Genomic DNA, 10,417 nt, shown 5'->3' on the forward strand with positions numbered 1-10,417 from the left:
TTAGAAACTATGCTAATATTGTTGTTCCCATGACGGATCAACTGAAAGGCAAAGTCAAAGCTTTTCAGTGGAAACCCGCTCAACAACACAATTTCAACACGCTCAAGGATGCATTAGCTACAGCTCCCATACTAGCCATTTTAGATCCTTTGAAACCATTCATTTTGGAAACGGATGCCAGTGACCGTGTTATTGGAGCAGTCCTGTTACAAGACGGACAGCCAATTGCATTTGAAAGCAAGAAGCTTGATGCAGCTCAGCAGAACTACTTTGCTTATGAGCGCAAACTCTATGCAATAGTGTCTGCCTTAAAAACATGGCGGCATTATCTGTATGGTGCTCAGTTTGAGATTGTGTTTGACCATGAAAGCATTAAATGTTTTACACAACAATCGGATTTGAAGGGTCGAAAAGCCAGTGGGCCAAGATTCTTCAAGAATATGACGCCAAGCTCAGGTATCGTAAAGGTCGATATAATGTGGTGGCTGACGCTCTAAGTCGTATGCCGGAGATCAATTCTCTCTTGTTCCCGGAACTTCGTAGTAAATTTTTGGATTCTCTCAAAGAAAAATATGAGCATGATGAAGCATATTCCAAAGTATGGACCCATGTTTAAATGAGGGATCCTTTTCACTCCAATGATAGTAGTGTAGCGTTAACCTCCACCCCTAGTTCTCCTTTATTCAGTGATGAACTACAGCGATGGAAGCATTTCACCATCGACAATGGGTACCTACTCCACAAGGGGAGAGTTTGTGTACCGACGGACATAGACATTCGGCACCAAATTCTTTATGAATGTGATGATAGTCCAAGTGCAGGGCACCCGGGTATTAAAAAAACTTATGCTCTCATATGACGACAGTTTTACTGGCCATGTATACATGGCTTTGTTCAAGCTTATGTCTTGCATTGCCAAAAATGTCAAGTTAACAAAGCAGAGCACCTGAAAGCAGGAGGACTCTTACATCCTTTGGATATTCCCAATGGAAAATGGGAAAGTATCTCTATGGACTTTATTGTGGGTTTACCAACCAATGTACGAGGTCATAACTTGGTATGGGTGGTCGTAGACAGGTTGACTAAACTATGTAAGTTTATTTCAATCAAATCAACGGTTAAGACACCAGAATTAGCCAAGTTATTTGTGGACAACCTATACAAGCTGTATGGTTTGCCAAGTAACACTGTCAATGATCGTGATCCCAAGTTTAACAATCACTTTTGGAGGGCTGTGTTTAAACGATTGGGTACACAACTGAACCTTAGTACAACCGATCATCCAGAAACAGATGGTCAGACTGAACGGGGTTAACCAAGTGCTAGAGGATATGCTAAGAGCATACGTCAGCAAAGAACAGTCAGACTGGGAAGATACTTACCTATTCTCGAGTTTGCCTACAACAATGCTAAGCATGTCACAACTGGATTTAGTCCTTTCATGCTCATATATGGGTTTCAACCTAGGTCACCTGTTATGGTGGGGTTAACAACCGAAAATCTCCAAGAGGGTAAGGATTTTTTCCAAGACCACATGGATATGTTGAAACTCACTCGTCAGAATGTCCGACAAGCGCAGGATCGGTATAAGAAGTATGCTGATGAGAAAAGTCGGCAAGTTACCTTCGAGGAAGCGGAGGAAGTATTTTTACGTGTGCCAAAACATTCAAAAAATCTGAAAACTGGGCCAAAGCCTAAATTATCTCCCCGATATTGTGGTCTTTCAAAATACTCAAGCGAGTAGGTGATCGTGCCTACAAATTATTTCTACCTACTGTAAGGATCGGGAGGGGAAAGGGAGCTCAAGGAGGTTCAAAGTTGAAAGGCTCCATTGCTACACAGTGAGCTGCACACACTTAATAAAAGATGCACTACCACTAAAGGGACAAATTGATGTACACACAAAAGTAGGATATCATATTGCATAGCCTATATTATATGTACAGCACAAGGCTTTATATAGGGCCTTGATATTACACGGCTAGCACAAATGCCTATACATGGCTTATTCTTATGTTTACAGCAAATATACTAAGGTGTCAACATCAACTCAAATGAGGTGTAGAGGGATGTCCCATGCCTATCTCAACAAGCCTCCCCTTAGGCATGGACTATACTGAATGAAGCTGAATCGAGACCTAAGGCCACACAGGCTAATGGTCACACAGACCGAGGTAGTCGCACAGACTATAGTCACATAGACTGAGTGTTCTCATTACATGGTGTCACACAGACTAAGAAGTCCTCCCCTTAAATAGAAAAGGTGGAAGACTATCCATTTTACAGTACATCAGTATATTCGCAAAAGTAGTTGGGGGCGGCACACACATGGAGACAATTCTCTTCCTATTCAGCTGTATCTCCGTCCTTTTCTTCTGCAAGATTGACTCTATTTTTGTTGCTTCCTTGGCACTTTGATGGTGGATGACCTTTGATGCCGCAATTGCTACAATATTTGTTCTTGTAGCAGTCTTTGGAGAAGTGTCCAGGTTTTCCACATTCATAACACTTCTTGTTATTTAATCTAGGTGATGATGATGACGCCCTAGATGATGATGATGATGATGACGTGAAATAAGCTCCTCCCAGTGATTCATATTTCTTCTTATTTTTCTTTTCTTCTTCATGGATTGCCCCTGTAACATATTGCAGAGAAGGAATGGGTTCCTTTTGCTCTAAGACTGTTACTATGTTGTCAAAACTTTCAGGTAGAGCACTTAGCAGCACAACGACTTGATCTTCTTCTGGGACTTGGCACTGAATGTAAGTGAGCTGCGTGATTATGCTCATTAGTCTATTAACGAGGCTTGAAACATCCTCCCCTTGGAGCATAGTAAGTTTGTAAAGTTTTTTCTTTAAGCTAATCTTACTTTGCTTTTGTTTAGCACTGAAGTTATGTTCCAAAATATCCCATGCTTGGATTGCAGTGGTACAACTATCTGTAAAATGCACATAATTATCATGCAGTGATGTGATAATTATGTCGAGTGCCTGTTCATCTTTAGCTTGTGCCTATGCGATTTGGGCTCTAGTGAGAGTGCCTTCAACAAAAGTGGATGGTTCGCTTATTTTCGGTTTTACAACAGACCATAGTTGCTTTTTCATAAGATATCCTCGCAGCTTGGTCTACCAAGTGTGGAAACCATCTCCATTGAATTTTTCAATCCCTTTCTCTCCCATGATGCAAAGTGGTTCCAAACGCAGAGGGTCTCGGTCTTACCAATAGAGATACTATCTCTATGGCAGTGTCTTGCCCTTTACAGGAGGTAATATGAATGTCGGATTATGCTTAACTTGCGAAGTCACTCTTTGCAAGTAGGATTTGCAAAGTTCCTCTTCACAAACAAAGAAGGTTTAGCCCTGAAGTCGAGGGAGAGCTTTGATTATTTGCTTTGCACTAGTTGCTTGTAGGGAATTTACAAAAGCTTTTAAAAAAACCTTGTACAAAAAAGTTGTTGCTTGTTGTTGCTTGTTGCTATGTGTTGCGGAGAGTTTTGTCGATGTTGTCGAGCCACCACGAGATGAGGATCCTATGGTGCTACGCTTGCAAATGATTTATAATTGTGCAATACGCAATGCATGTGGGACATGCTGCTTAAAGGGATAAGTGAGCCAAGGCGTGGGTACAAGGGCTTATATATCATAAAAGGTTACAAAATAAAAATAAAAATAAAAATGAAATCTTCCGAAATCTGTCGATTGCCAAGAACGAGCAGAACCCGTCGAAATGCTTGGGAGTGCAAGCTTAAGCCATTTCGAAAATCGAGGAGCTAATTAGGAGCGCTTTGCTGTTGTGATTGCATCCTTGTGGGCTGATCGGGATTTTGTTGAACATGCTGATGATGAGCTCGTGTGTGTGTGTGTGTGTGTTTGTGTGTGTGTATTATGAAGATAGCGCTGCAGCAGAGCTTTGAATTGCATTGAGTGAGGCTAGCGCTGCAGTTTGTGTGTGTAAAGCAATCATGTCTTGCTCAATTCGGTCTGCCCCAATGAAGTAGCGCTATCCAATCTGCTCCAATCTCCAAGCTTCAATTCAATTTGTGTGCTCTCTCAGCTCGGTCTTGCTGCCCACTATCTACTGCAATTGAGTGTGTGTGTGTGTGTGTGTGAAGCAATCAAGCTCACAAGATCAGTGATTTCCTCCTGTAGCACTGTCAAGCTCCCTCATGCAGCACAATTTCTATTGAATACACCTTATAGCGCTTTTACTCGCTACCTGATTTCACTGGTGCCCGGCTTCAGACTTTGATGCAATGCGTGAAGAGTGTCGTGGCTCTAATTTGCTCAGTCTCGTCTCCTTGCCTTGGCTTAGATTGCTCCTTTTCTTGATCGGAAGTTGCAAGACAAAATGCCTCTCCGATATTCACATCCGTGGATTCCGATCGGCGTAATTCCAAGTGAATAGGATAATTTTCTCACAATTTAGGAGGGTGATTAAGGATGTTAATTGGATTCTAATCGACTGTGTGATTATTAGAAAGCGGGAAAGTGGGGTGTCTATGTAATGAGAAGAAGATGGCTAAGCTAATTATGGTGCTCACTAGCTCTGATACCAGTTGTAAGGATCGGGAGGGGAAAGGGAGCTCAAGGAGGTTCAAAGTTGAAAGGCTCCATTGTTACACAGTGAGCTGCACACACTTAATAAAAGATGCACTACCACTAAAGGGACAAATTGATGTACACACAAAAGTAGGATATCATATTGCATAGCCTATATTATATGTACAGCACAAGGCTTTATATAGGGCCTTGATATTACACGGCTAGCACAAATGCCTATACATGGCTTATTCTTATGTTTACAGCAAATATACTAAGGTGTCAACATCAACTCAAATGAGGTGTAGAGGGATGTCCCATGCCTATCTCAACATCTACACATTCTCGTATTCATCCGGTGTTTCATGTAAGCCGTTTACGTAAGCGGTTTCATGGGGACGACAATGTCATTGATCAACAGATTTTGGTAGATTTCATTGAACCTCCTACCTTACCGCATGAACCTGAACGTGTTCTCGATTATCATGAGTTATGTACGCGTCATCATGTACTTCAACAAGCCTTAATCAAATGGAAAGATCGACCTGAGGAAGGTTCCACTTGGGAAAACATTAATGTTCTTAAGAAGAAGTTTCCCACTTTTGTTTTTGAGGACAAAAACTCTTCTAAGGGGGGAGTAATGTCAAGACACCAGCAAGGCCGGACTAGACAAGGGCAAGGCCGGGCTAGACAGTGTGGAAAGGGAGTCCAACTAGGGCAAAGGGCCAAGGTCCATGCTATATAGTGGGTGGTTGGGAAGTGGACTCCTAGGTTCTAGTTCCTCTTGTCTAACAACATGCACTTTGCCGTGAAGGGGGCTCAAGGAGGTGGTTGAGAAATCCATCGTTGTGGCTAGCCCTAGTGACACTCTAGTGCCACTACCATTGATAGATGAAGCTATCCTAGAGGTAGAAATCAGTCACTTCTCCTCAGTGGTAGTGGATGGGGAGGAGTATGTGTTTATGCATGGCTTGGAGAAAGCATTTGATTTGCGCACGGATGAATGCTTGAGCGTGCTATGCACCAGCGCCCAATTTCCCTTAGACAGTGCGCCAGATGCCCTTGAAAGCAAACTCTTGCCACTTGGGGACTCTGTTTCAAATACTATTGCAGTTATGTGTGCGGAGGTCATGGAAGCCGAGCAGTTGCACGTGGATGAGGAAGAATTACACTCCATGCAAGCCAAGGTTGAGGTTGCTAGGATGCCTACTCCACTGCATAACCCCCCCTCTTATGATCCAAAGCTTGTAGGTGTGGTGCAAGGGAGGATTGGCTTGGGTGGAAAGGACGGGTGGCAGTTGGACGGTCTTTGGACCTAAGTCTTCCCTTGCGCATTACCTAGGACAACTCCCCCCTTGCAATGTTGCCATTGTACATAATGATTTTACTCCCCAAGGCCATTTTATGGCGTGGTCGTTGAAAGCTCTAAGCAAGGTTTTGTGTTTGTGCACCATTGCTCAAACTGCACATCTTGTGTTTCTAGTGCGTAGATCCCTTGTATGCACAACCTTTGGCACTGGCTTCCGTTACAAATTGCTTGCCTAAATAGGGATACACACTTCCGTTGGCTCAATTAACCCTAAGGAGAGAGCGCAGTCCCTCCTGGTTGGCTGGGGAGTTATCTTACGCACAAGATAGATGCCAGGAAATGTCCAAGAAAATTATGAGCTCTTCAGATGTATGATGTAAAATCAACTTTTGGAAGGAATAAAATATACTTTGAATTGCCTCTCTATCTTGTACGTTCTTTTCAATGTGATCTCTCAATCTTGTAAATTACTAAAATTGGTGATGTGTTTAATAAGTTGTGTCTTTTTTACTCAATGCAATAAATCAGCATAAGTGGGATGCACATGATCACTCCCTTTAACTTACCTTAATTATGGGGACAATACAAAAAACATATGAGTGAAAAGAAGTGAAATTTATACTATCATGTTGCATAAAGATTTGATTTCACTAAATCTTAACATTGTTTGGTATCCTGGGGGACATACAAAACCATATAATGCAGAAAAAAAGGTGGCCACAAGGGTGCGCAAATGGCCCATCCAGCAGTTTTCGATGACTTTCCTGTGCGCCCTTGTGGCCACCTTTTTTTTGCATATTTTGGCCATTGCTGCACTCCAGGACCCTGAAAATGGTGAGATGAACCTAAAATTTCACTTTTCATACACATTAGTACTTCCCTCAACTCAACTAAATAGTTCCCTACACCAAAAGGCAAAATCACATTGGACAGTATGAAAATCTATAGTATCATGTTGCATAAACATTTGATTTCACTAAATATTAACATTTTGGGTATCCTAGGGGGAAAACAAGGCTAGAAAATGCAAACAAAAGGGTGGCCATAAGGGCACGCAGGTGAGCAAACCAAAACTGCTGGATGGGCCATCTGCACGTCCTTGTGGCCACTCTTTTTTTGGCATTTTCTGGCCTTGTCTGACCCCTAGGATACCAAAAATGTTAATATTTGATCTAAATTTAAATCCCTATGTCCAGAATCACCAAACTTAAAACACATGGATAATCCCAAATGCCAAATGAATTTGGAGAATAGACGCAACTCTTAATCCTTTTAAGATCCACAGAAATATTTTTCCACATTGTGTAAGGGAAGCCCTTATCCAAAGGTCTTACGGAGTGTTCCTTATCTTTTCCCCTTGCCTTTGTTGTGCACGAAGCGTAAAGCGAAGTTCGCATTGTGTCCTAAATGTGTTGGTATGCCCCAATGCGGGAGAACATGTCTTCGTCTGTGGCCTTCCTTGCAAGGTTGACCTTGTGCAGAACGGGAAATAGGTTTTCCGCTATGCCACTTTCTTTTAAATCATCCTTTAGGAGTTGAAAAATAGACTGGTAGGCTTTGGTGTTGATCCCAACCTCATCACAAGCTTGTTGCACGTCATCTTCACTAACATATTTCTCAATTTGTTTATAAGGTCCTTGGTGACTGCATACTTAATGTGATTCCCTTCAGGTGATTGTAAGATAGATATCACATCATGGGTATTGAGACAACTAGTGAGCAGGTTGAATCGATCATCTTGGCTTGTTCCACCGCATGCCTCCTGGAGGAAGTTTCTAGCAACGAATAAGATAAATGTTAAAAAAATAGTGTGAAGTAAGAATGTATCATGCAAGTAAAGATCAAATCACCTTGTGCTTGTCACTCGTCGTTTTCGTGCTCCACCCGAATGTGTAAGGGTTTCAATGGATAAATACGTGCGTTTGCGTTCCCTTGCACCAAGGGGTGTTTCCTTCAAATATGTAATCGTGTTGGCAAGCTTCATAATGTGGGTATCCTTTTCTTGCATTTGTTGTTGAATAGTTTCAACCTCCCTCTCCGAAGAGCAATACTATGTTGTAATGCCGCCTTCTTGAGCTTAAGAGCTTGACATTCGTGCATCCACATATGCAAAGAAGCACCTGCACCGATACAAAACCGCTTGCAATAGCCTTACAAGCCTACTTCTCCCCTCCCAAGATATTGAAATGTCAAAAGTCTATTAAAGGATGGATGGAAGTGGCTTATAGGATCGTAAGGGTACAAATGGTTGTCCACCCAAATATCAACATTCGTCTCACGGACGGCACGACATTTTTGTGATGACCTTTGATCACCCGCACATACGGCCGTCGGTGCAAACGCCGTGGGCAAGCGAATATGTATGCTTTTGGTGTGCAGAGTACATGGTGGTGGAAGCAAATAATTGGTGATGTCCGTAAGAACCATGGTAGCTGTTGCGTGAGGAAGCAAAGGATAAAAAGATAGAGGGGGAGGGAGATGGAGGAAGATGGGAGGAGAGAAGGGGGAGGGGGGAGGGAGAGATTGGGGAGTAGGAGGAGGAAGGTAGGGGTAGGGAGGGAGAGGAGAGGGAGGGAGTAGGGAGGAGGAGGGGGAGAGAACGAAGTGTTTTTTATTTTTTGGCAAAAAAGATTTTGAAAAAATGGACTTTCTAACTTGAAGGTAAAAAAAAGAGTCAAAAAGTGATTTTTGGATATGTATATGTTGGGAGGGAGTTTTAAGTCAAAAATGAGTTTTTTGAAAAAAAGGGCAGATCTTGGCTCTTAGTGACCACGTTTTTGCTGATGTGGCCACACCCCTATACTTCCTTCACTTCAAAAAGCTAGAGAGAGAAAGTAACCTCTTACGTCCACATCCTACATTTGTCTTAAAGAAAGGCTAGAAAAGCCTACTCAAAACTACCTTCTTCTATGTCCTTGTCCCCTTAACCCTACACAACATTAGCCTTTATCCCTAAAAGTTAGGATTCCTTAGAAGGCCCATGCAAAGTCTATATTTCTCCTAATGTTCTCGCTCTCGCTCTTGCTCTCTATCTCGTGCCCTAGTTCCGTCTCTACCTCGTGCCTCCCTCAGTCTCCCTATGGGCGAGGGGTTGCCCTATGGGGGGTGTTAGCCTCTGCCATGCCCTGCACAAACTCGAGCCACCCCTAGCCTCTACAAAACCATGATCCTCGCTCCCACTCTCTTAGCAAACCAGCGCAAACAATAGCACTTGCAAACCACACTAGCACAACAGCCTCTGCATAATCATGCCCCTCGCTTCCACTCTCTCAGCAACCCTTGCTTCCATAGTCACTAGACTAGGGTACTGCCATGACGGCGCTGTTGTCTACGAGTGGTCTGCCTAGAGTTGGATGCTCCACTTGACTTTGGCCTCCACTTTGATAAGGACAGAGTCCCTCAAGTTTTCATCGAGCTTCAAGGGTTTTCACACCCCTCTCACAGCTCTCAAGGTTTGACCTCCACTTCCACAAGGACAATTGCAGGTTTTTGTCGAGCTTCAAGGGTTTTCACACCACTCTCATAAAACTCAAGGTTTACGCGAGCCATGTCTTCCTTCAACACGCCGACCCCCAAAACACGCAAGAGTTTTCTTCCTATGGTATCTGCACCCAAGAAGGATCCCACCACTCACCAAGATGCATGGATCACGACCCTAGAGGCTCAGATCCAAGCACTTGTTTGGGAGAACACTGCACTCAAACAACGCTTGAGTAAGCTTGAGGATGCGGCAAAGGAGAACAAAACTCTACTCGCAAAAAAACACAAAGTCGAAGCTTCTCTCAATGAGGCTATAAGAATCCCTTGCCCTCAAGATTAGAATTGGAGAACTCTCCCCACCATGGTGCACCAAAGAGGACACCCTCAAAGAAGCCATCACCATGCTGAATGACACTCTTCAACCAATCAACATCAAGCCCGACACTGTCTCTTGGATCAACGGCACACATAGGCGTGTACCACCTAGAAATTGCATCCTCACTTTCAAAAACAAAGAATAACGGACAAGGCTTCTACGCCAATCCTACTGCCTCAAGAGGACAAAGCTTTGGATCGCCAAGCAATTGCCATGAAACCAACTCAAGCATAAAGCAAGCTGAGCTCAAGAAGATGCATGAAGCTCGTAAAAGAGGTAAATGGGCAGTCTATCGTGGTGGTAAAGCCATCATTCAGGAGTTTCAAACTCCCAAGCAAACTCCCCCCTTAGGTTTTGATCTTCTATATTTTCCCCCTGATGGACCCTCAGTCCCTAATTGATGTGTATTTAACACCTCCACCTTAAAAGAACGGATGTAATGTTTTGTTTTGGTCCCATGGGTCATATCTGACCTCCGTGGACAATAATTCTCTCTCTCTCTCTCTCTCTCTCTCTCTCTCTCTCTCTCTCTCTACCTTTTTATCTTTTCTCTATCCGCTCTCTCTTTACTTATATAAATTTTTCTTCCCTCTTTCTCTATCTCTCTTTCAATGTGTTTATCCAAAATATTTTTAATCTTTCATTTTTAATTAATTAGTTTTTAAATTAACGTATATCTCTCTCTTTCTCGTTGCTTATATAATGTTTTCTTC

The sequence above is a fragment of the Adiantum capillus-veneris genome, chromosome 23 (genome assembly GCF_014529385.1).
Source record: "Adiantum capillus-veneris isolate H3 chromosome 23, ASM1452938v2, whole genome shotgun sequence".
Classification (NCBI taxonomy): domain Eukaryota; kingdom Viridiplantae; phylum Streptophyta; class Polypodiopsida; order Polypodiales; family Pteridaceae; genus Adiantum; species Adiantum capillus-veneris.